Below are 23173 nucleotides of genomic sequence, written 5' to 3'. Positions count from 1 at the left end.
TCCAAAGTGATACGGAGCGTGGCAATATGGTCCACACAGGATAGCCCGGCACGGAATCCTGCTTGCTGCCATAGGAGAGTTGCGTCAATCTTCTTCTGTATCCGGATCACTTTGCAAAGGACTTTGAGAACGATGCACAGCAACATGATACCCCGCCAATTATTGCAAACAGTCAGGTCATCCTTTTTGGACACCTTTACTAAGACAGCTTGCATACAGTCGACCGGAAATGTCGCGGTTTCCCATACGTTGCAGAATAATTGATGCAGCAGTTGTGCAGATACGACGGGGTCAGCTTTGAACATCTCGGTTGATATGCGATCGACCCCCGGGGTCCTCTTTGATTCCACGCTACGGATGGCTGTTTCTTCTTCTGTTATGTAGGTGACGTGGCCGACACTTGAAAAAGGCTTCCAAAGTGCTCAAACCAGCTCATCGTAGCATTCATCTTAGTCCCACTAAGGCGACATGAGGCATCGTAGAGGAGACGAATGTCACCGGTATTTGCGGCTTTCTTGCCCTTGTCGGCTAGGGAACTCGCCCACGCCCTTTTCTCCCGCCTACATGAGCGCTTCACTACCTTCTCGAGAGCCGAATTATTCGCTGACGTAGCGCTGACGGGCTACGGCTACGGCTACGGCTTCGGCTCCTCGTGTTTTCGCTCGCTCTATCGCGGCTTTAGCGTTCCTTCGCTCCTCTATCTTCCTCTAGGTATCATCTGTGATCCACTGCTTTCTTCGGGTGCGTATCTCACCCAAATTATTCTCGCCGATGAGGATGAAGGCGTTCTTGATGGCGCTCTATTGATCTTCTACGCTTCCACCTTCCGGAATGTCCGTAGCACGGTTCTCTACTGCTCCTCGACGACGGACCTTTTCACCGCAGCGTCTTCCAATCGTTGTGTGTTGAACCATCGGCCAATTTTCTCTTCCTGTCGATGGATCCGAGCGCAGCCGTATCTCGCCGATTAGGATGATGATGATGATGATGATCGGACGCAATGTCGGCACTACGTTTGTTCCGCACATCAAGAAGGTTCCGTCTCCAGTTTAAGCTGATGCAGATGTGGTCGATTTGATTTTCCGTGACATCATCTCGGGAAATCCATGTCACTTTGTGTACTGGTCGATGATGAAATTGCGATCCCCCAATCACGATGTCATTGGTACCACAATACTCTGCAACCAGCTCACCGTTCTCGCTCATTTCTCCGAGACCATGGCGTCGTATGACGTGCTCATAGTCCAAGTTGTCGGAAACAACCTTCGGGTTGAAGTCGCCCATGAGGATCTTGATATCACCTTTCGGAATCTTGTCCACGACAGCATTCAGTTGACTGTAAAAATTCTCTTTGTCTTGCAATTCGGCAGCATCGGTTGGCGCGTAACATTGGATCATTTTAAGTTTTCGAATCCGTGTTCTGAATCTGGCTGCACTGCCCATATTCGCATAGTCGATGTAAGCACCACTGTACTTTACAACATACTTTTGGATTTTTAACAATGAATAAATATAATGTTCAAGATTTTTTCGCATTGACATCTAACTAAGGGTTCGATCTTGTGATCTTTTGAATATTTGGTCACAAATATGCACACACGTTAAATATTGGCTTTTGTATGGTGGCATTGCCAATGGTGGTTACATCGACTATGCGAATATGGGCAAAAATAGGTTTCCACTTCATGAGCGAAGCGTGGGCGTGAGCGCTGAGCAGGAAACCAACTCCACGGTGGCGCGGAGCGTGTTCACCTCGTAGGCCAGAGTATAGCAGAATTTGACCCGACGCCAATCTGTGTTCTCCAAAGTTCGGCCAACGGACTTCGCTCTGTCCTAGGATCTCATGTTTCATACGGTATGCCTCATTGGCTAATTGTGCCAGTTTACCCTGCTGGGCTAGGGTTAATTCATTCCAAGTTCCAATTCTTGTCCGTTGTTTCGCGCTAAAAGTCGTTGCCGTAGAATCAGTTCGTAATCTTACATCTTCGATTTCTGTAACGGTTTTCTGGTTTCGGAAACAGTAGGTTGTTGGCCTAACGTCCCCTATCCACCGTGGTGGGGCTGCCACCTTAGGTATAGCTTCCGGTGGAGGAGCATTTCATACTCAGCCGCTGGATGCCAGAACAGACGCTCCTTGGTGAACAGACGCTCGAGACGTACCTCCTCAATCTAGCTGAAGTCAGAAGGACAACAGTGCCCAGGCTGCACTACCAGCTAAGCACACAACTCTTAGCTGGCGGCCTTTGTCATCACGTGGAAGCATAAGGTAGGAACTTGTGAGGACCAGAGCTATGTTGGACGCTCATTTTATCGACTCACCGTTTTGCAACCCAATAGGCCATATGAATAAAGTTGTGTAAATACTTTTTACTAAATCTATGTGAAGCCGTGGAACAAATGGAGCAATGAAACTTCACAAAGATCCGAGTAAAAAGTAATTACTCAGCTTTATTCATACGGCCTAATGTGACTAATGTATCTCCCATTTAGCGATGCCCGTTGTGCTATCGACTTTTTATGTTTTGCAAAATATTTATAACTTGTCGTCCTAATATCGAGTAAGTTAATAATTCATCCAACAACCAAAATCTTGAAATTGAATGAAATCAAATATTAGGCCCTGAAGAAGACCATATTCCGGGTCGAAACGTAAGAGAAGATAACAAAGGAGCCGACACGAAATTTATGACTCAGAAGCCGAAACTTGATACATAAAATAAAATAAAACTTCTTCGTTATGAGAAATCATAGTCCTGTTCAATGAAGTAGGTTGAACATTGTTGAAATTGCTGCATCGTGCTCTTGCCTATTCGTCAACAAATGGGTAAGAGCAGGATGCAGCAACTTCAACAATGTTCAACCTACTTCATTGAACAGGACTTATGTTTTTTGCCTGAGAAGAAGGTGGATGTAGATTAGGCCGTCCCTTATTTTGCAAAAATTGGAAATGTTATGAGTTCGTTGTTGGAAAATGATTGTTTTAGCTCAGAAATGATCATGTTAATATTTGAAGTTCGTATCTCAAGGCTAAGTGGTCCCTCAAGGGGCCTAAAGTTGTCAAAAATTTTACGAGACTAAAAAAACATGATTTTTTTCGACGAAAAAAATACGCTAGTCCACTAACCTAACGCTAGTCTAAAACCGATGATTTTAGAATCCTAAAGGGTCAAAAATGTGCTTAGAACTGCGATATCTCCACTCGTTTTTTGAGTTATCGGCAAAAACAGCAGAAAAATCAGCATTTTTTATCATTTTTCCAGTTCCCTAAGGAAACCTACTCTACTTTGCTTAATAACTTGAAAACGAGTGGAGATATCGCAATTCTAAGCACATTTTTTGGCCCGTTAGGGCAGTGGTGCTTATCCCGCGGGCCGCGGGCCGCATGCGGCCCTCCAAGCCTTAAGATGTGGCCCGCGGAGTACTTTAAGACGAATCGAAATTTTTGAACGATTATTTGAAATAACTCGTTAAATTTATTAAGAAAACAAACAAAAAAATGCTGATCAATTTTCACAGTGATGAACACAAATTAAATGATAAATAAACAAAAAGAACAATCCGTTCTGGTAAGATTCGAAATCGCAACTCCGAAATATTTCGGCATTTCAGCTAAGTCACGAAGCCAGCTTATAGTTATTTATAAGTGGTACGAATCAAATGAAAGTTTGTTAAAAATGTAATCTTGAATCATTTAAAAATTAGTTGCAGTTTTTAAGCGCAGTCAATGCAACGCTGAGCAGATATTTCACATTTCGCCTTTCCGAAATCTCAACTTGGTTGCCAATATTGTTTAATTTTCACTGTTTGTTTAAATTTCTATTATAAGACTCACACATTTTTCGAATCAAAACTTACGAATTCAATTTGAATTGTCCAAGCGAAACTCCTGAACGAACTTTAAGAAAAAAAATCTCAGGCGAGATTCATAAAGCGTCTTCTGTGCCCTTTTGGAGAAACTTTTGGATACATATTTGGAGACTGGACTTTCTGCATTTTTGGAGAAAAATTTTATGCAACTCTAAGCGAAATATATGGAGAAACTCAAATCATCCTGGAGAAAATAAACCTGAAGAAACTCAATGTGAAAGTTCTGGCGATACTGCATGAAAACTATAGGAGCATCTCATAGAAAAATGTTCTGGTGCCACTCTAACATAAATTTCTTAAACAACTTCCCGAGCAGAAGGGAATAACAACAGCATAAGAAAATGTGTTATTTTGGCAAAATAACTGAGTAATGAAATAAGTAATTTTCATGTTATTAACATAACAAATTATGTTATAAACTTGGCTGTCATAAGCAGCAAAATAACAAAAATCATAACAAAAAAATGTTCCTGAAAGACCAATTTAATAACATGTTTTGTAAGTTCGATAACAACATAATAACAATGAATTTGGGAAATATTTCAATAACAAATGTTGTTATTTTAAAGTTATTGATAACAATCCAAAAGCAAAATTAGTTATGATATTAAACTAATAACAAAATCAGTAATAATGCTAGGGTCTTGTACCATTTGGGTAGGTGTACCTAATTTTGGCACTTGCCGCTGTAACTAAATCAATTTTATACCTAAATGGCACACGATGAGTTACATGCAGTATCTAACCCTATACAAAAATTCAAATCGATTGGTTTGAAATTGACATCAAGTGCCCAAAATTGGAACACTTGTCCAAATGGTGCAAGGCCCTATAACCTATATGAATAATAAAACAAGCGTTTAGAGCATATCAATAATCATAGCTAGTTATTATATAAAATCAATTGAAAGTTACACAAATACAAGATGAGAAAATTTCTAATAATACAAGATGTACAAAACATGGCTTGCTCACTGTGCACCACCCACAAAAACGATACGAGTACCTCGGGTGGGGCAGTTGGCCAACTAACAAATTTCTAAATAGACCGCTAAATTGGTGTACGATTGGAATTATTATTGTTACGTCTGATACGTCACAATTAGAGGAACTAATGAGATCATACACTCGGTATGCTGTATACAAAATCTCGAATGATGTAGTTTCAATTTCAAAAGTTGTTATTGTTGTGCTATTGTTTATTAAATATTTGTACACTCTCAATAGTATAATAATAACTAAATTTGTTCCATAACAAAACATATGATTAAAATATTATTTTATGCGTGTATATCAATAGCTTAATCATAACAAAATAAGATTGTCAAACAAAACATGTTATGGAAAACAAATGCCTTGATAAGTTAATAATAACAAAACAAGATATAAAAACAGATTATGTGATTTGATAGTTATTAGTTTGATATTCCCCTCTGCTCGGGTTTAGAATAAATTCCTCGAGCAACAAAAAGAGAATTTTCAGGAGTAACTACAAACAAGATTCCAGGACCAACTGCATCAAGACACAAAAGATGTCTAGAACGCGTGAGGAAATTTTGAACAATAAATTTGATGCAACTTATGCAGCAACTTTAGAAGATAATGTTGAAGAACTTCCGGAAACAATTGTTAAAAATCTAAATTTTTGAAGAAATTTAATGATGAAGTATTTTATCAACTTTAGAAGAGACTTATGGAAAGAATTTACTAAAATCTTCAAGAAACTCCTGGAAAAATCCGGAAGCTATTCTAGGACAAATTTTTGGAATCGATTAATGAGGAATTCCTGAAGTAACTTCAGGGCAGTTCCAAAGGCAAATCTAAGAGGAGTTCTTGGGGGTGTTCCAAGAGAATTCTAGAAAAACTAAAAGAAACTTCAAGGAATTTCTCGAAAACCTTCTGGAGCAACTCCACAAGAAATTTCAGGAGAAAACCCAACAAAACCTTTTTGGAGCGATTCAAATGAAATTCTTGTAAAAGCTGCTTGACAAGTTCTTGAAGTGGCTTCAAGGCAATTCTAGGGGCAACTTCTAAATTGTTTGTTTAAATTTCAATTTGAAGCTCAAACGTTTTTCTCAACCAAACTTATGAATCTAAATTGAACTCCACGAAGGGCAATAGATTATAAAGTTGGACCCTTACACAAGTTCTGAACAGTGCAGATTTTTAATAAATATGCTTTAGAATTGTTCTTTTTATTGTTTTTGTACATCGATGTTTTATGCAACCCGCAGGTCGATCCCGAATTGTAAATACAATTTTTAACAATTTTTAGGCCCCTTGAGGGACCACTTAGCCTTGAGATACGGACTTCAAATTTCGACACGATTATTTCTGAGCTAAAACGATCATGTTCCAACAACGAACTTATAACATCTCCAATTTTTGCAAAATAAGGGTTGGCCTAATGTGGATTCAAATTATAATGCTGCTCTGTCTCCAGCGGCTCAAGCTAGGTGATCAAGTAGTCGTGGGCCTAGTGAATCACGCACGCTTAAGGACAAACGTCTTGAATTCCCACTTCAACAGTGCATTGAAACTTCAGACGCACAAATCTCAAGAAGCAAGCTTCAAACAACAATGCATTTCATTATTCCGTTCTTGCTCACTTGTAATTAGCTTAAAATAAGAAGCTCAGGTGCGCTGGTTTTGTTTACGAAGAGATTTGTGCCCTCAAAATCGTGAGTAGGTGCCAAAGTCGGCCATTGTGGCGGCCATTTTGGGATTCTCACAAGTCTGTCCTTAACTAGACGTCACTTCTCCAGTACCTAACGTAAAAGCAGACAGTAGCGTCTTCCGCGGAGCCCCGTTTGTTCGTACAAGACTCAAGTGGCAGAGCTGCACTTTCTTCAGGAGTTACCTCAACATCATCTAAACTGCACCAACATGTTCTCAGGTCCGAATGTGGTTGTTAAACGGATGCCCAAAATAGCCCATGAGAGATGAACTAGATGCTCTACATAAATGGAAACGATACCTGGTAACCAACAGATTAACCGAAAACAATCCGTAATAAGAGATAATAAGTGGGTGTATTAAACGAAGTAGCACGTTTTTCCAACACAGCCTCCCTTATCGTTACACCTGGAAATCACCACAGCAGCCGGAATCACAAATCGACCACGTTCTGATTGATGGATGGCACTTCTCCGACATTATCGACGTTAGGACCTATCTTGGCGCTAATATCGACTCTGATCACTACCTGCTGATAGTTGAACTGCGCCCAACACTCTCCGTTGTTAACAATGCACAGTACCGGCGGCCGCCCCGGTACGATCTAGAGCGACTGAAGCAACCGGATATCGCCACAGCATACGCGCAGAATCTCTTTGCTCGATGTGGCCCCTCTGGAGGACTGCTGCGCCGTTCACAAGAAACACGTAAGTTCTACCAGAAGCTCAACGCATCCCGCAAAGGCTTTGTGCCGCAAGCCGAAATCTGCAGGGAAAGGTGGAAGCAGCACTTCGACGAGCACCTGAATGTCGAAGAGAATGTAGTCACGAGGGATCAAGGCAGCGGAGGAAATGACTATGTTTGTGCAGCAGGGGACAGGAACGAATCAACTCCCACACTGACGGAAGTTAAGGATGCCAACCACCAGCTCAAAAATAACAAAGCGGCCGGTAAGGACGGTATCGCAGCAGAACTCATCAAGATGGGCCCGGAAAAGTGGGCCACCTCTGTCTGTACCGGTAGATCTGGGAAAACGAAACAATTACCGGAGGAGTGGAAGGATGGGTTAATCTGCCCCATCCACAAGAAAGGCGACAAGTTAATGTGTGAGAACTTTCGAGTGATCATCATTTTGAATGCCGCTTACAAAGTGCTATCCCAGATCATCTTCCGTCAGTTCGTGGGAAGTTATCACGCCGGCTTCATCGAAGGCCGGTCCATCCATCGACAACGGACCAGATCTTCACGCAACGGCATATCCTCCAGAAATGCCGTGAACATCAGGTCCCAACGCATCACCTGTTCATCGACTTCAAAGCGGCCTAGAACAGCTCAGGGAAAATCATGGACGAAAACGGCTTTCCTGGGAAGCTGACTAGACTGATTAAAGCAACGATGGACGGTGTGCAAAACAGCATAAGAGTTTCGGGTGAACTATCCAGTTCATTCGAATCTTGCCGGGGACTGCGACAAGGTGACGGACTCTCATGCCTACTCTTCAACATCGCTTTGGAAGGTTTGATGCGACGAGCCGGGCTCAACAGCCGGGGAACGATTTTCACAAAATCCGGTAAATTTGTGTGCTTTGCGGACGACATGGACATTATTGTCAGAACATTTGGAACGGTGGCAGAGCTGTACACCCGCCTGAAACGCGAAGCAGCAAAGGTCGGACTGGTGGTGAATGCCTCAAAAACAAAGTACATGCTGGTAGGCGGAACCGAACACGACCCGGTCCGTCTAGGTAGTAATGCTACGATAGACGGAGATACTTTCGAGGTGGTGGAGGAATTCGTCTGCCTCGGATCCTTACTGACGGCTGACAACAATGCCAGCCGTGAAATACGAAAGCTTATCATCAGTGGAAGTCACGCCTATAGGCAAATCTGATGGAAGCTAACGATCCCTCCGCATCTGGTGGCAGGAATGAGAACCCTACGAAAAACGTGACTCCGACAAAAAGTGCCATGGCGCAGCATAGGCAAACTGCACTTTCTTCACTTTTTCGTATCGAGTTCTGCATCGTAGAGAAATTAACCAGCACTTTTTGGAAAGAAAATTTAATTCTCTTTCAGATGCACTTAGATCCGGTAGGTACTTACGAACAATTTATGTGATTAATTTGAGGAGCTCTTGCTATGCCTCCGGCGGGCGATCTCCAGAATTTTTTTTAGCTGGCCAATCCGGTGTCTGTCGGCGTGGGCATTGTGTGGTATTCAATGTTTCCTCGGTAGTGTGGCTTTAGCGTGTGAGTAGTCTTACTCCTCAACCTGCTAACGACTAGCACCCATCACACCCCTAGTAACGCCTAACGCCTAAGTGTCAGCCTGTTGCCGACCAGATCAAGGTTGGCCATGACTCTGGCTCTTTCTTCGGCTGACTGTTGGACGCGGCGGACGTCTTCTGCGGAACTCCACAATGCACCCAGCACGTGGATATCAAACCTGTACAATGGCGTACCTGCCAGGATTTATTGCTTTTTCAAGCAATAAAAGAAATAGATTGCGAACGAATTGGATGTGCAATGACAAGGGTGAGTGATAATTTAATAATTAAAAGTGATTATCTGATGCAGTGAAAAAAAAGGTGTGTGTGGGCGTCGTTTTGAACTGTTCATTTTTCAAAGCTGCTTGCTTTGAAGCGGAAGATTTTGTGCTCTTTGCAGCGGAAGATGCACTGAAAGGGCTTCGGAAGAAAACGGTTTCAACAGATGTGGCTGGAGGCGCTCTCGAAGAGTGCCAGAATGCATTGGTGAATGGAAAAAAAGCATCGGCATGTTCCGCAATTGGTTTGGTTTCGGCTTGTAAAGCCGAAGGCGCTCTGGAAGAGTGCCGGACGGATTATGGAATGATTTGGTTTCGGCTGAAGTTGCCGAAGGCGCTCTGGAAGAGCGCCGGATGAATTGCAGAATTAATTGGTTTATTTGGCTGATGACGCCGAAGGCGCTCTAGAAGAGCGCCGGAGTTGCTGGATTTAAGCTCGACTTTAAGCTGAAAATCTGTAATGTAATGGCCAACAATGCTCTAGAAGAGCATGAGATCAAATTGGATTCGGTTGATGTGCCGAAGATGCTCTAGAAGGGTATCGGATGAAAATGCTTTCAGCTAGCGTGGCGGAAGGTGCTCTGGAAGAGCATCGGAAAGAAATTATTTTGCCTAATGTATTTGTGCTTGCTCTACAATTGTTGCGGCATCTGCTGTTTGAGAAAGAAAAGAAAGAAATGTTGTGCGTTAATTTTTGGTTTGAAAAAGGGATAGATTGTGTTGATTGCTGTGAGGTCTGGATGATCACGGGAAACATTTTCGTTTGTTTTCTGGCTGTTGATGACGCCGAATGCGCTATAGAAGAGTGTGACAGTATCGCGATGTTGAATTTGAAGAAGCTCATGCATAAGTCACCCTATATTAACTGCTTTGGTTGACAATGAACATAATTTTTGGAGTCGCCATTTGTCAACCACATTCGGGCCCGTAGACAACAACTGGCGAATCAAAAGAATGTTTTGATTTCAGCTGTTAGTGCCAGAGGTGATCCAGAAGAGCACTAGATAATTCGATTGTTGACAATAAAAAAAAGTGGTCTGAAGGATCTTTTAGAATAACTTGCTGACGTAAAATGTGTTTGAGAAGAGCGCCTGAGTAATTTGTGCTAAAATTTAAAAAGAGTTGAATGTTATGGTTTTTGTTAGTTTTGCGAAAGCGCTCTAAAAGAATGGATGGATTTTAAGATTAAAAAAAACGGATGCGGCGCATTGTTTTGGGTTTGGATGCGGCGCATTGTTTTGGGCTTGATGCTGAATATGCTAGACAGTTTTGCACGGAAATCTTTCAGAGAAACAATTAAGGGCAGTGATATATCTATTCTTCCTCTGTTGGCCCTCCTGGGACAAAGCCTGATTCTCAGCCTAGTGTTTGATGAGCACTTCCACAGTTATTAACGGGGAAGAGCTTCTTCTGCCAATGAACATTGTGCATGTGTACGGCAAGCGCGAAGATATTTTATGCCCAGGGAAGTCATAGAAATTTCCTTTACGTAAAGTTATTAGACCGATCTTTATAGCTGCCCTTACAACTGTGGCAATAGGGGCCTTTAGACCACGAAAACTATGTTTTATCAAACATGATAATCATAACACTTTTGAGGAAATTGGTAGATCTGGGATTTGTTCGACAACTTGTGATCGTTCGGTACCTTAAGTCAAAGTTTACGTAAAACGTGTTAACCTAGCATTGAATGATATCGAAAGGAGAAACAATCCCAAATGTTTTTGTTGTAAGCTAAGAGGATTTAGCTGTCGATTGCCATAGGTGTTTAGAGTCAAAAGTATTAGATTATAAAGATACAAACGCAGTCTTTCAGACAGTGGCAGTACAAGCTGGAAGGTACTTAACACTAAACAACTAAGGGAGCATGTGGATACACGGAAGGAACTATTGAAGCTAAGTTTCCTGTTCCGAAGTAGAGCGCTCAAGTAAAATTCCTCCCTTTTCCGCAAGTAATTTTGACAACTAACCTTGCACGGGAACAAACGTTACTTTTACCGGAATACGAAATACGGAATAAACGGAAGATTTTTCCACTAGGAAAAGTGATAGCTCTGTTTGATTTGCATGGGAGACATTTTTCTCTTACTTGCCATCTGTGAACTGCTCGAGTAAATTTGAAGCAGAGTCAATAGGAAGCAAGCAGCTGCCGTTATACTTAAGTGCCGGTAGAGGCGCTTTTCTGATAAATGTGGTAAACATGATAACAGTGTAAAGAAACAGCGAAGGTTGCACTACGGGATCATTGACGGTGCTCGTGTTCCGCGGGTTTTTCACATACACAGTGGCGCTGCCTAGCATTAGCCACTTAAAACATCATGCGCAACTCGGGTATAAAATGCCAGTCAAGAAAAAATGCGATAAACAATTTGAAATGTGTATGGTGGTACAATAAATTCGCTATTACTGCAATGGATACGGCAGGAACGCATAGAGATCCTCTCCTCTCCTCTTCTTGGCGTAACGTCCTCCTGGGACAAAGCCTGCTTCTCAGCTTAGTGTTCTATGAGCACTTCCACAGTTATTAACTGAGAGCTTCCTCTGCCAATGACCATTTTGCATGCGTATATCGTGTGGCAGGCACGAAGATACTCTATGCCCAAGGAAGTCAAGGAAATTTCCTTTACGAAAAGATCCTGGACCGACCGGGAATCGAACCCGTCACCCTCAGCATGGTCAAGCTGAATACCCGTGCGTTTACCGCCTCGGCTATATGGGCCCCGCATAGAGATAGTGATTTTATTTCTAATTTGAAACTTCTTGCTGCAGGGTACAAATCTCTGTGATCCAAAACAAGTGCAAGCCAGCGATTTGTCCATTAAGGTTATCACGTCCAATTGTATGGGTAACCCTTCTGTAGATGCATAGGTGCGTTTTGGGAGAAAACAAATGCACATCTATTCGCGTTGTTCAAAATCTTGGTAAATTCTAGGTAAATTTTCGTACATCGCCTCGGAGAAAACAAATTAGAGTTGTTAGGGACGCAACTTCTTGGGGAAATGAAACCTTTTGACAGCAGCTGACTATTTCTGCAGCTTCAAAATTTTAGCAACATTCTTAGGAATCCCCGAAGATGCGACTCTTCTAACATAAACTCGTAAGAGGTATCATTGGAGTATACCGACTATTGAATTGTTTCAATTACAACTAACTGAATGACTATCGTGAACAAACTTAGGAACTGTCTAGCCAGATGCGATGATAGTGAGAGAATCCAATAAAAGTTATTCGGTACGCAATGCGGAACTCGGGACTCACTAATCACTGGAGGAAATCGTTCCACTATTTCTAACAAGAGTGTTGGACCATGATGGTTTTTGAGGTGACCTGGTAGAAAACAAACCAACGTTTACATGACGATTCTCTACATTAGTGTTTGTGTGCGGGAATGTCACTAATCCTTATACAAGAAAAAAAGATTTTACCTCGAATGTGGTGGTGCCATCTGGTATCGAAATCTCTGCCTTGAGCTGGTATCGAAATCTCACCCAATTGCAAAGTGTGATTAGAAGCATGGGTCGTAATCGCACGACTATGAGGCTCCATCAAATCCGATTTTATGTGTTCCGCATCGCGATGCAACGTCAGCAAGTAAAAAAAAAACACTGGCTGGCTGAAATGGAATCTGCTTTTTCCATTATTTATCCAGCATTTGTTTTTTTACTTTGGCACATCATATCGTTGTAAAAAAGAGGGGAAATACAACGTAAAATAAATATAAAAATAAATATGCGTAGTACGAGATAACATTTTAGCAATTCATCAAGCACCTGCAGTTGCAAAAGTTCGGGTAAAAAAAAATGTTGTTTGATGGAGTTTATAAAATTTGGAGGTGGTAGTCATGCATTTGTCGCCAAGGGCTGGAAGTCTCTTTAATAAAGACAAATCAATCAATCAATGCATTTGTCATCACCGGGAATTGAAAAACTGCGTTGTTCTGCGTTTTATTTTTTTTAGAGGAGGAGGAGGATGTGTGGTATTCAATGTTTCCTCGGTAGTGTGGCTTTAGCGTGTGAGTAGTCTTACTCCTCAACCTGCTAACGACTAGCACCCATCACACCCCTAGTAACGCCTAACGCCTAAGTGTCAGCCTGTTGCCGACCAGATCAAGGTTGGCCATGACTCTGGCTCTTTCTTCGGCTGACTGTTGGACGCGGCGGACGTCTTCTGCGGAACTCCACAATGCACCCAGCACGTGGATATCAAACCTGTACAGGCATCAATAATGATGATAATGGAAGCCATTACCAATTGAAAATAGCAACTACCAAGGCAAAAAATTAGTTAATTTTGAAGACGAAAAATTGCATTTTTGATGTTAACAAACGATTTTCTCCTCATCTCACCCTAGCGCCTCTACAATTGGGGGTCATTCGATTTCTTCTATTACGGCTCCAGAAGAAGCTGCGGTCTGAAAAGATTCACCCACGCACCAAGTGCCCCATGTACAAAACGCTAATAAGACCGGTGGTCCACTACGGACTCGAGACATGGACCATGCTCCAGGAGGACCATCAAGCACTCGGAGTTTTCAAGCATCGCATGCAAAGGACAATCTTCGGCGGTTTGCAGGAGAATGATGTGTGGCTGAGAAGGATGAACCACGAGCTCGCTGTACTCTACGGCGAACCCAGCATCCAGAAGGTGGCCAAACCGGAAGGATGCGGTGGGCAGGGCACGTTGCAAGAATGCTGGATAAAGTTGGTGTTTGCGACTGATCCGGTTCGCACAAGAAGGCGTGGAGCGCAGACAGCACGATGGGCGGACCAGGTGGAGCGTGACTTGGAGAACATCGGGCGTGACCAAGGATAAAGAGCGGCAGCCATAAACCGAGTATTGTGGCATACTATTGTTGATTATGTCTTATCTTACCAGAAGTTCCTCTTTAGATTCCTCCTGGTATTCCTCCTGGAGTTCGTCTCTGTATACCTTCACAAGTTCCTCCTGGGGTTCTTCCAGGAGCTCCTCCTGGGATTTCTCCAAGAGCTTCTCATGTGATTCCTCTCGGGATACCTCCTGGGGTTCCTCCAGAAGTTCCTCGTGAGGTTCGTCCAGGAGCTCCTTCTGGGGTTCCTCCAGGATTTCCTCGTAGGATTCCTCCTGGGATACCTACAGGAGTTCCTCCTGAGAACCATCCAGGAGCTCCTCCTGGGATTCCTCCAGGAGTTCCTCCTGGGATACCTCCAGGAGTTTCCTTCTGGGGTTCCTCCTGCGGCACCTCCAGAAGTTCCTCCTGGGGTTCCTCCAGAAGTTCCTCCTGAGGTTTTCCAGGAGTTTCTTCCTAGGGTCCCTCCAGGATTTCCTCGTGAGATTCCTCCTGAGATACCTACTGAGGTTCCTCCTGGGGCTCCTTCAGAAGTTCCTCCTGGGGTTCCTCCAGAAGTTCCTCATGAGGTTCCTCCAGGATCTTCTTCCTAGGGTTCCTCCAGGAGTTCTTCCTGGGGTTCCTCCAGGAGCTCTTCCTGGGGTTCCTCCAGGAGCTCTTCCTGGGGTTCCTCCAGGTTTTCCTCATGGGATTCGTCCTGGGTTCAGGAATTCCTCCTGAGAATCCTTCAGCAGCACCTCCTGGGGTTCCTCCAGGAGTTCCTCCGGAGATACCTCCAGGAATTCCTTTTGGGGTTCTTCCTGGTTTTCCTCCAGAAGTTCCCCCTGGAGTTCCTCCAGAAATTCTTCCGGAGGTTCCTCCAGGAGCTCCTTCAAGGGTTTCTTCAGGAGTTCTTCCACGGGTTCCTCCAGGATTTCGTCGTGGGATTCCTCGTGGAATACCTATAGGAGTTACTCCTGGGATTCCTCCAGGAGCTCCTCTTGGAGTTCCTCCAGGAATTCCTCTTGGGATATCTCCAGGAGTTCCTTCTGGGGTTCCTCCTGGGGCGCCTCCAGAAGTTCCTCCTGGGGTTCATCCGGGAGTTCCTCCTAAGGTCCTCCATGAATTCTTCTTGAGATTCTTCTAAGAGGTCCTCCAGAAATTCCTCCAGGAATTTCTTTTGGGGTTACTCTTGGGATCCCAGAGTGCCTTCTGGGATTCTTCCAGGAGTTCCTAGTGGGATTCTTACTACAGGATTTTCTTGCTGGAAGTCCTCGTGGTTTATGTACTCAGGTTTCCCAATTTTATTCATATGGATTACGATGTTCGAATAGTAAATGCTCATACTTTTACTTGTACTTTAAGTTGTATCATACCAACCTGAGTAAATGCTCAAGTAAAAGGCATTTAAGCAAAGTAAAAGCATTTGCTCACTTTATTCATATCACTTAATAATTGTGACTAATTGTTTTTTTTTTTTTGTTTATATAACCGTGTATTTTAACTCAGTGTCACGCTCGGTGTTAAACCCGAATTTGATGTTGAACTAAATACTAGTGAATGAAATGGAATATCATCGTTTACTCTAAAGCATGAAACACATAGCGTCCGTTCCGTCGAGGTTTGCGTTTTTTTGACAGTTTTCCCATGGGAAATGTGTCAATTTACTGTCACGCATACGCAAACGTATGCATTGTGTGGGACACTTAACTACCACGCCTAGTACCTAGTTTAAACTGAGCAGGTTAAACAACTTCACCTTCCCAAAATTCAGAGAAACCGATTCAACATGCGTTGCACTGGAAAGTGCGCGAGGACACTCGCGACAAGTCCGCGGACGGACGAACCGACGAACGCATGTTGATTGCGGACAAATAGCGCAGCAATCATGATTCACGTTATTTGATGTTATTCAAACAACAGGTTTCTCCCGCCAAGTATCTATATACGATACCTAGCTTCACAGGTTCCTTTCGATCGCTGGTGGTGTGAATTTTGAAACGCAGCAGCAATGGACAACTTCCACTCGCAAATGTGTTTGGTATGCCTACTGTGTGATCACGTTGGCGGCGAGATGCTGAACAGAGTGAGTGTTTACATTGTCACCGCCATCTTTGCTGCGCCGCCACCCGCCATCACTGAAATTGAAAATGATGACCACGCAAGCACATCATCAACTCGAACCACTCGCGGCCGTTGTCAGGCGTAGCCGATCACGTTGTCATCGTGAAGTGCAGTCATCAAGCCCAACTTTGTTCGGCGTTGCTAGTTGAGCTGTGTTATGAAATCATCTTGATATGTACAACGGCTTCGAAGCTTCGCGATCATCACCATCGCAGTTGCTGTTGTTGGTTGGTGCGATCATTTCGCCGCCGAGTTGATTGACTGACGACGCTCTCCGGTGAAAAGAAGGTGCGCGACTGACCAATCAACTGAAGTCCAACACCACCAACCAGCCAAGTAAGCACAGAAAACCAATAAAGCAAACTGGAAAGCAAGTCGCTTTTGTTGCTGTTCAAGGTGTCGAAAACAAATTACGCAATCGCAGCAGGCGCTGCGCTGCGCTGACTGACCAAAAATACCAAAGACACCACTAACTGCATTGATGGCGAACAGCGCACCTCCGGTCAAGCAATTTCGGTTTTCACTCTCCTCGATTATAAATTTATATGGCGGCATAGACCTGGACAACAAACGTATAAGGGCGCAATTTCATATGACTTCTTATGCACGCACGAACCGAAAGGCGTAACACGCGACAAAGCGCCCAACAACGGATGCACAGCAACCCTGATGAGCAGCAATGCATTTCGAGCGTGACAAAGGACGTAAGCAAGTGTCTGCAATAAACACCCAGGGAGGCATGACGACCAACAGGCTACTCTTCAAGTGCAATATTATGCAGTGTTTCGCCATTGTGAATAAATTATGCGATCCATATAACTTTACGCGCGCTGAAGGCAACGACGACGTCCGTTTCGTCAGATGGAAACGCTTCGAAGTTTTTTCCGCCATTGACTCGCCAGAAACTTTTGGGAAGAATTTCAATGTTCAAACTTTGGCTTTCTCTTTTGAGCGGGGCTTCGTCGAAAACTTTCATTTCCATTCTTAGAACGACAGAGGGTGATTCTTATGCGAATTTCTCCCTCGTAAATTGTTATTCATACGCTTGGTTTCAACTCAACGCCGGAGATACGGTTGAACCTGGTTGAACCCAGAGAAATGTGCAAAGATTCTCTCAGTTAAAAGCTTCTACAACGTATATTAGGGTGGTTTCCCGTTGCCAAGCAACTAAAGTATGGATAAAGCAGCTTAATTGACAGAAATATGGATAACGACGATAGCGTTCTATCTAACTATTCAAATAGATTTTATCTAATTCCCGTCATACTAAATACCAACCAATAATGATCGAGGTGCTGCAAAACGCTGAGTCGATAAGGAGAGCGTCCAACATAGCTCTGGTCCTCACAAGTTCCTACCTTATGTTTTCACGGGTCAAGCGATGACAAAGATCACCAGCTAAGAGTTGTGTGCTTAGCTGGTAGTGCAGCCTGGGCACTGTTGTCCTTCTGACTTCAGCTAGATTGAGGAGGTACGTCTCGAGCGTCTGTTCACCAAGGAGGTGCGGCTCAAACGGCGTCTGTTCTGGCATCCAGCAGCTGAGTATGAAATGCTCCTGCACCGGAAGCTATACCTAAGGTGGCAGCCCCACCACGATGGATAGGGGACGTTAGGCCAACAACCTTCTGTATCCGAAACCAAAAAAAAAACGTTACAGAAACCGAAAATGAAAGATTACGAACTAATTCAACGGCAACGACTTTTAACGCGAAGCAACAGACAAGAATTGCAACTTGGAATGTATTAACCCTAGCCCAACAGGGTAAACTGGCACAACTATCCAATGAGGCATGCCGTATGAAGCTTGAAATCCTTGGACTGAGCGAAGTCCGTTGGCCGAACTTTGGAGAACACAGATTGGCGTCGGGTCAAATTCTGCAATACTCTGGCCTACGAGGTGAACACGCTCCTCGCCACCGTGAAGTTGGTTTTCTGCTCAGCGCTCACGCCCACGCTTCGCTCATGAAGTGGAAACCAATTTTTGAGAGGTTAATTGTAGCCAGATACAGAACACGGGTTCGAAAACTTAAAATGAACCAATGTTACGGGCCAACCGATGCTGCAGAATTGCAAGACAAAGAGAACATTTACAGTCAACTGAATGCTGTCGTGGACAAGATTCCGAAAGGTGATATCAAGATCCTCATGGGCGACTTCAACGCGAAGGTTGGTTCTGACAACTCGGACTATGAGCACGTCATGGGACGCCATGGTCTCGGAGAAATGAGCGAAAACGGAGAGCTGTTTGCAGAGTTTTGTGGCAACAATGACATGGTGATTGGGGGATCGCTCTTTCATCATCGACCAGTACACAAAGTGACATGGGTTTCCCGTGATAGCGTCACGGAAAATCAAATCGACCACATCTGCATCAGCCGAAAATGGAGACGGAGCCTTCTTGATGTGCGGAACAAACGTAGCGCCGACATGGCGTCCGACCATCATCTCTTAATCGGTGAGATCCGGTTGCGCATTGCTAGAATCCATCGACAGGAAGAGGAAAATCGGGCGTCGGTTCAACACACGCCAACTGGAAGACGCTGCGGTGAAAAGGTCCCTCGTCAAGGAGCTAGAGAACCGTGCTGCGCATATCCCAGAAGTTGGAAGCGAAGAAGATCAATGGAGCGCCATCAAGAACGCATTCATCGTCACCGGCGAGAATAATTTGGGTGAGATACGCACCCGAAGAAAGCAGTGGATCACAGATGATACCTGGAGGAAGATAGAGGAACGAAGGAACGCCAAAGCCGCGATAGAGCGAGCGAAAACAGCGCGTCAGCGCTATTCGGCTCTCGAGAAGGATGTAGTCGGGTCAAAAGAGCGTGAGCGGACTCCCTATCCGACGAAGGCGAGAAAGCCGCAAACACCGGCGACATCCGTCTCCTCTACGATGTATCACGTCGCCTGAACGGGACCAAGATGAATGCTACGATGCCCGTGAAAGACGCGTCTGGACAGTTACTGACCGACCCGACTGACCAGTTGAAACGCTGGTTCGAGCACTTTGGAATCCTTTCTCAAGTGTCGGCCACGCTATCAACACCTCAGCATGATCCGCCAAGGGTTCGACGCATTACCCGTGTCAACACCGAAGCTCCATCAGTGCAGGAGATAGAAACAGTCATCCGTAGCATGAAATCGAACAGGGCCCCAGGGGTCGATCGCATATCAGCTGAGATGCTCAAAGCTGACCCCGTAGTATCCGCACAACTACTGCATCAATTATTCCGCAACATATGGGCAACCGCGACATTTCCGGTCGACTGGATGCAAGGCGTCTAAGTAAAGGTGCTCAAAAAGGGTGACCTGACTGTATGCGATAATTGGCGCGGCAGCATGTTACTGTGTATCGTTCTCAAAGTCCTCTGCAAAGTGATCCTAAACCGGATACATGAGAAGATTGACGCAACTCTCCGATGGCAGCAAGCAGGATTTCGTGCCAGACGATCCTGTGTGGACCATTGAGGACTATTGTCACGCTCCGTATCATTCTGGAGCAAATCATTGAATTCCAAGAGTCTCTCTACCTGGTGTTCATTGATTACGAAAAAGCTTTCGAGCGTCTCAATCACGGAAACATGTGGGAATCCCTCATGCGCAAGGGTCTCCCTGAGAAAATCATCGGCCTCATTGAAGCACAGTACAGGGCATTTTCGTGCAGAGTACTGCACAACGGTGTTTTGTCCGATCCCATCCGGGTCGTTGCTGGAGTGAGGCAAGGATGTATCCTATCACCGCTACTGTTCCTCATCGTAATCGACGAGATCCTGGTAGGTGCGATTGACTGTGGACCAAATCGTGGATTGCTGTGGCAGCCCATTACCCTGGAGCACCTTAATGACTTCGAACTGGCTGATGACGTTGCTCGATGATCTTGCCAATCGCTCCTCAGCGGCAGGTCTTACCATCAGCGTCAACAGGACCAAATCGTTGGATGTAAACACGGTCAACCTATCCAGCTTTACGGAGCTGGGCAATCAGGGGAGAATGTTGAAAGCTTCCAATATCTTGGTAGCCAAATGGCAGCCGATGGCGGCACCAAGATCGACATAGGTGCATGGATCAAGAAGGCGAGGGCTGGTTTTGCGAGTTTAAGAAATGTATGGAAAAACAACCAGATTAGCCGACGCACCAAAATCCAAATTTTCAACTCGAACGTGAAATCTGTGCTGCTATACGCCAGTGAAACAAGGTTTGTATCAGTGGAGAACACTCAACGGCTGCAGGTCTTCATCAATAGATGCCTGCGGTATATAATTCGTGCATGGTGGCCTCACAATTGGATCTCCAACGTGGAGCTCCATCGTCGATGTCATCAAAAGCCGATTGCGACAGAAATTCGGGAACGAAAGTGGAGATGGGTCGGCCACACTCTACGCAGGGGCGGAAACGAAAAGCAAGCGTTAGATTGGAACCCAGCAGGACATCGCAGCAGAGGCAGACCCAGAGGCTCATGGCGGCGCAGCCTCAACAACGAAATCAAGCAAGTCGACAGAAATTGGACCTGACCACAGGTCAAGGCGATGGCTGGCAATCGCCCAGGATGGAAATCTTTCAATTCGGCCCTCTGTACCACCGTGGGTGCCGAGGACTGAAAGTAGTAAGGAAGTAATAATGATCGAGTTTATTCTTGCACCTCGCCAAGTGTTTCATGACCAATTTGATGCCAAATTACTATTTCATATATAAGTTTTCATGTCATGTAAAAACAATTAATATGTCCCTCGAACATAAATCAACAACAGATTAAAAGTTTTCCCAAAAGCTCACATTTCATTTGTCCAAAACAGACGTAAAATTCTCTCCGATTAATTAAGAGAAAGAATAATAGCCCCAAGAACTCTACTGGAGCACCACCCTCCTTACCAACAACGTTCCTACGTTTCACCAAATATAAAACAAAACGGCGGATGGTGTCATCTGCCTTTTGCGTGTTTCGTAATCCGTTAGTGATACCTGTTTTCTACCAACCTTCTGCCTATATAAAACCAACTCTCCATCCCAGTAAAAAAGCGTGATATTTTAAATGCCACCACCGCCGCACAAATATGCAAATCGCGCCCACAAATCGTCCAGAAAATTGCGACATCGGATGATAGTCACAGAATGCTGTATTCTGCTAGCTATCGCTAGGTATCGCAGAATCCCACCGACACCGAACAGGTTCCCTTAAAAAGCGATGTAATCTTTCTATACGGATGGGTTCGGCAGTGTTGGTCAATACGCTTGGTTTTTGTTTTATTTTTCAAACAAAATGATCAACTTTCTAGAATCTAGATGGTATGTGGATGTTGTTCTATATTTTTCGTAGTTTTATATTACCACTAATTTTACGAGTAACAATTTTTCACTATAACTGATCGTAGCAGGCTGTACCGCGAACGGATGCATTTTTGATACTGTCACGCATTTCATTTGCTTTGCGTTGTTTTGAATATGGTCGGTCAAATATCCATTCCGTGACGAACCAGCACAATTGTGCTGTTGAGCGGTAACAGTTTTGCATATTGTTTCCGTCTGTTTAGACTTTGTTTCATGTGATGTACACTCTGAAACATTATTAATCGAAGTTAGTTTAACAAATAAACATTTTTGTCTTTTATTCGATTTATACAATATTCAGATTTAAAAGTATACTGTGGTAGCTTAAGAATTTATACTTATCGAGATTTGAACGACAATATTTTCACCATTGTATTCCTCGGCCGCGTCAAACAATATCACTGAGTCCCGCCATTCTGATTTTTTATTCTGCTTCACGGAAATTTGGTATTTATACGTATTTTACTGAGGATTGCGGACTGAAATTTGACAGCAGCCAGGCTGCTGCCAAACCTCCAAAATGATCAGAGTGTGCCTGGAACAAGTTTGGTTTGCTTAGTCACGCTAAAACAAGTGAAACATTCAATGACACACAAACTTTGCCGTCAGATACGAAAACGTTTAAAACGTTTCATCTGTGAGAAAATTATGTGTGAAACTTTCCTAAAATTTGTAAATTATTCTTCCAAGCCCATAACGACAAAGTCAGCTGAATATACGTTTTATTGTAGCTTTTGTTGTAATCGATATGTTTGAGCCTTGGTTTAAACTTTGTGTGAAGTAGTTTATGCGTGCACTTCGAAATTGATCTCCATAGAGATAAGAAACTTTACAACGGGGAGCACTGGAAGAAAGAGTACGTGCTCAAATTGAATGACCAAAAAAGTTGAGTCCGTATCCCTCAGGTATTTTATTGGAAATGCATCTTTATAAAACTTTCTCTCGTGCTAAATACTTGCCTAAATATACTACTGCTTGCAAATTAAAGGTAAGTTTGGGAAAAATCAGTTGCCGCCAGGCCCAGCAAGAGAACCAACTTTACTTTGTAGGAACTCCTATCACGGAATGCGTGAAAGCGGTGGAATGTAAAACTAGGCCTCCTAATTTGGATGATTTTGGTTTGGAATATGCTGAAGCCTACGTTCGAAGTGATGGGATGAATTTCAGGAGAAATCCCGCAACAATGTTTGCCTACATAAATTGTGGTTAAACTAGCTTTAATATTTGAAACTTAAACTTGAATTTGTTTATATCGAAATTATACTAGGCCAGTTTAACCTGCATATAAACCAAGCTTGGGGTCAACCAGGCGAAAATTATTTAGTGTGGGATTTATACTATTTAGTATTGATTTTTTTCTGAGTGTACACTGTTTCTATAATTCAGCCATTACTTATACTTGTTTGTGTGTAATCAAACGTTTGTTAACGTTGCCTGTGAGATTTACCACAACAAGGTAAACAAAAAGTGGACACAAGCCGTAAAACATGAACAAGTTTCGTCTGTCGGATATTTTTTATTTCCGATTTATCTAGGTAGTCAAAGCTAGAATTCGAAAGATAAAGAGTAGTTCTTTCAAATGAGGTAAAATAATTGCTGTTTTGTGTTTGTCACGTAGTGTTGGGTGGGATAATTCGCAATTGTTGTGAGAGTTTGTCTTATTTCCATCGGGGTGCCGGACTAAGTCTTCATTTTTGCGTGATTTTCGTGTAATTTTTGGTGATATTGCTGCTGGATGTCCAGAAGACGCAAATGGAAGTCGACAAGTTCATCTCGAGAACACTGGAATTCGTATAATTTGATGAGTTTGTTCCTGAATATCGTTCTGGTGCCTAAA

The 23173-nt window shown here is 43.7% G+C and overlaps 1 protein-coding gene and 1 long non-coding RNA gene across 3 annotated transcripts in view; both read left to right on the top strand.

The window, feature by feature from the left end:
* Positions 1–23173, top strand: part of LOC109400449 (uncharacterized) — a 364886-nt gene that overhangs the window by 314645 nt on the left and 27068 nt on the right. The gene's annotated exons all lie outside the window — the stretch shown is intronic.
* LOC134287347 (uncharacterized) lies at positions 21552–22328 on the top strand. The gene is made up of 2 exons (XR_009997234.1): positions 21552–21793; positions 22242–22328. It is a non-coding gene; the product is annotated as an uncharacterized LOC134287347 (long non-coding RNA).

Source organism: Aedes albopictus, chromosome 1 (genome assembly GCF_035046485.1).
Source record: "Aedes albopictus strain Foshan chromosome 1, AalbF5, whole genome shotgun sequence".
Lineage (NCBI taxonomy): Eukaryota > Metazoa > Arthropoda > Insecta > Diptera > Culicidae > Aedes > Aedes albopictus.
Note: the sequence above shows the minus strand (reverse complement) of the source record. Positions and strands in the feature narration are given on the sequence as shown.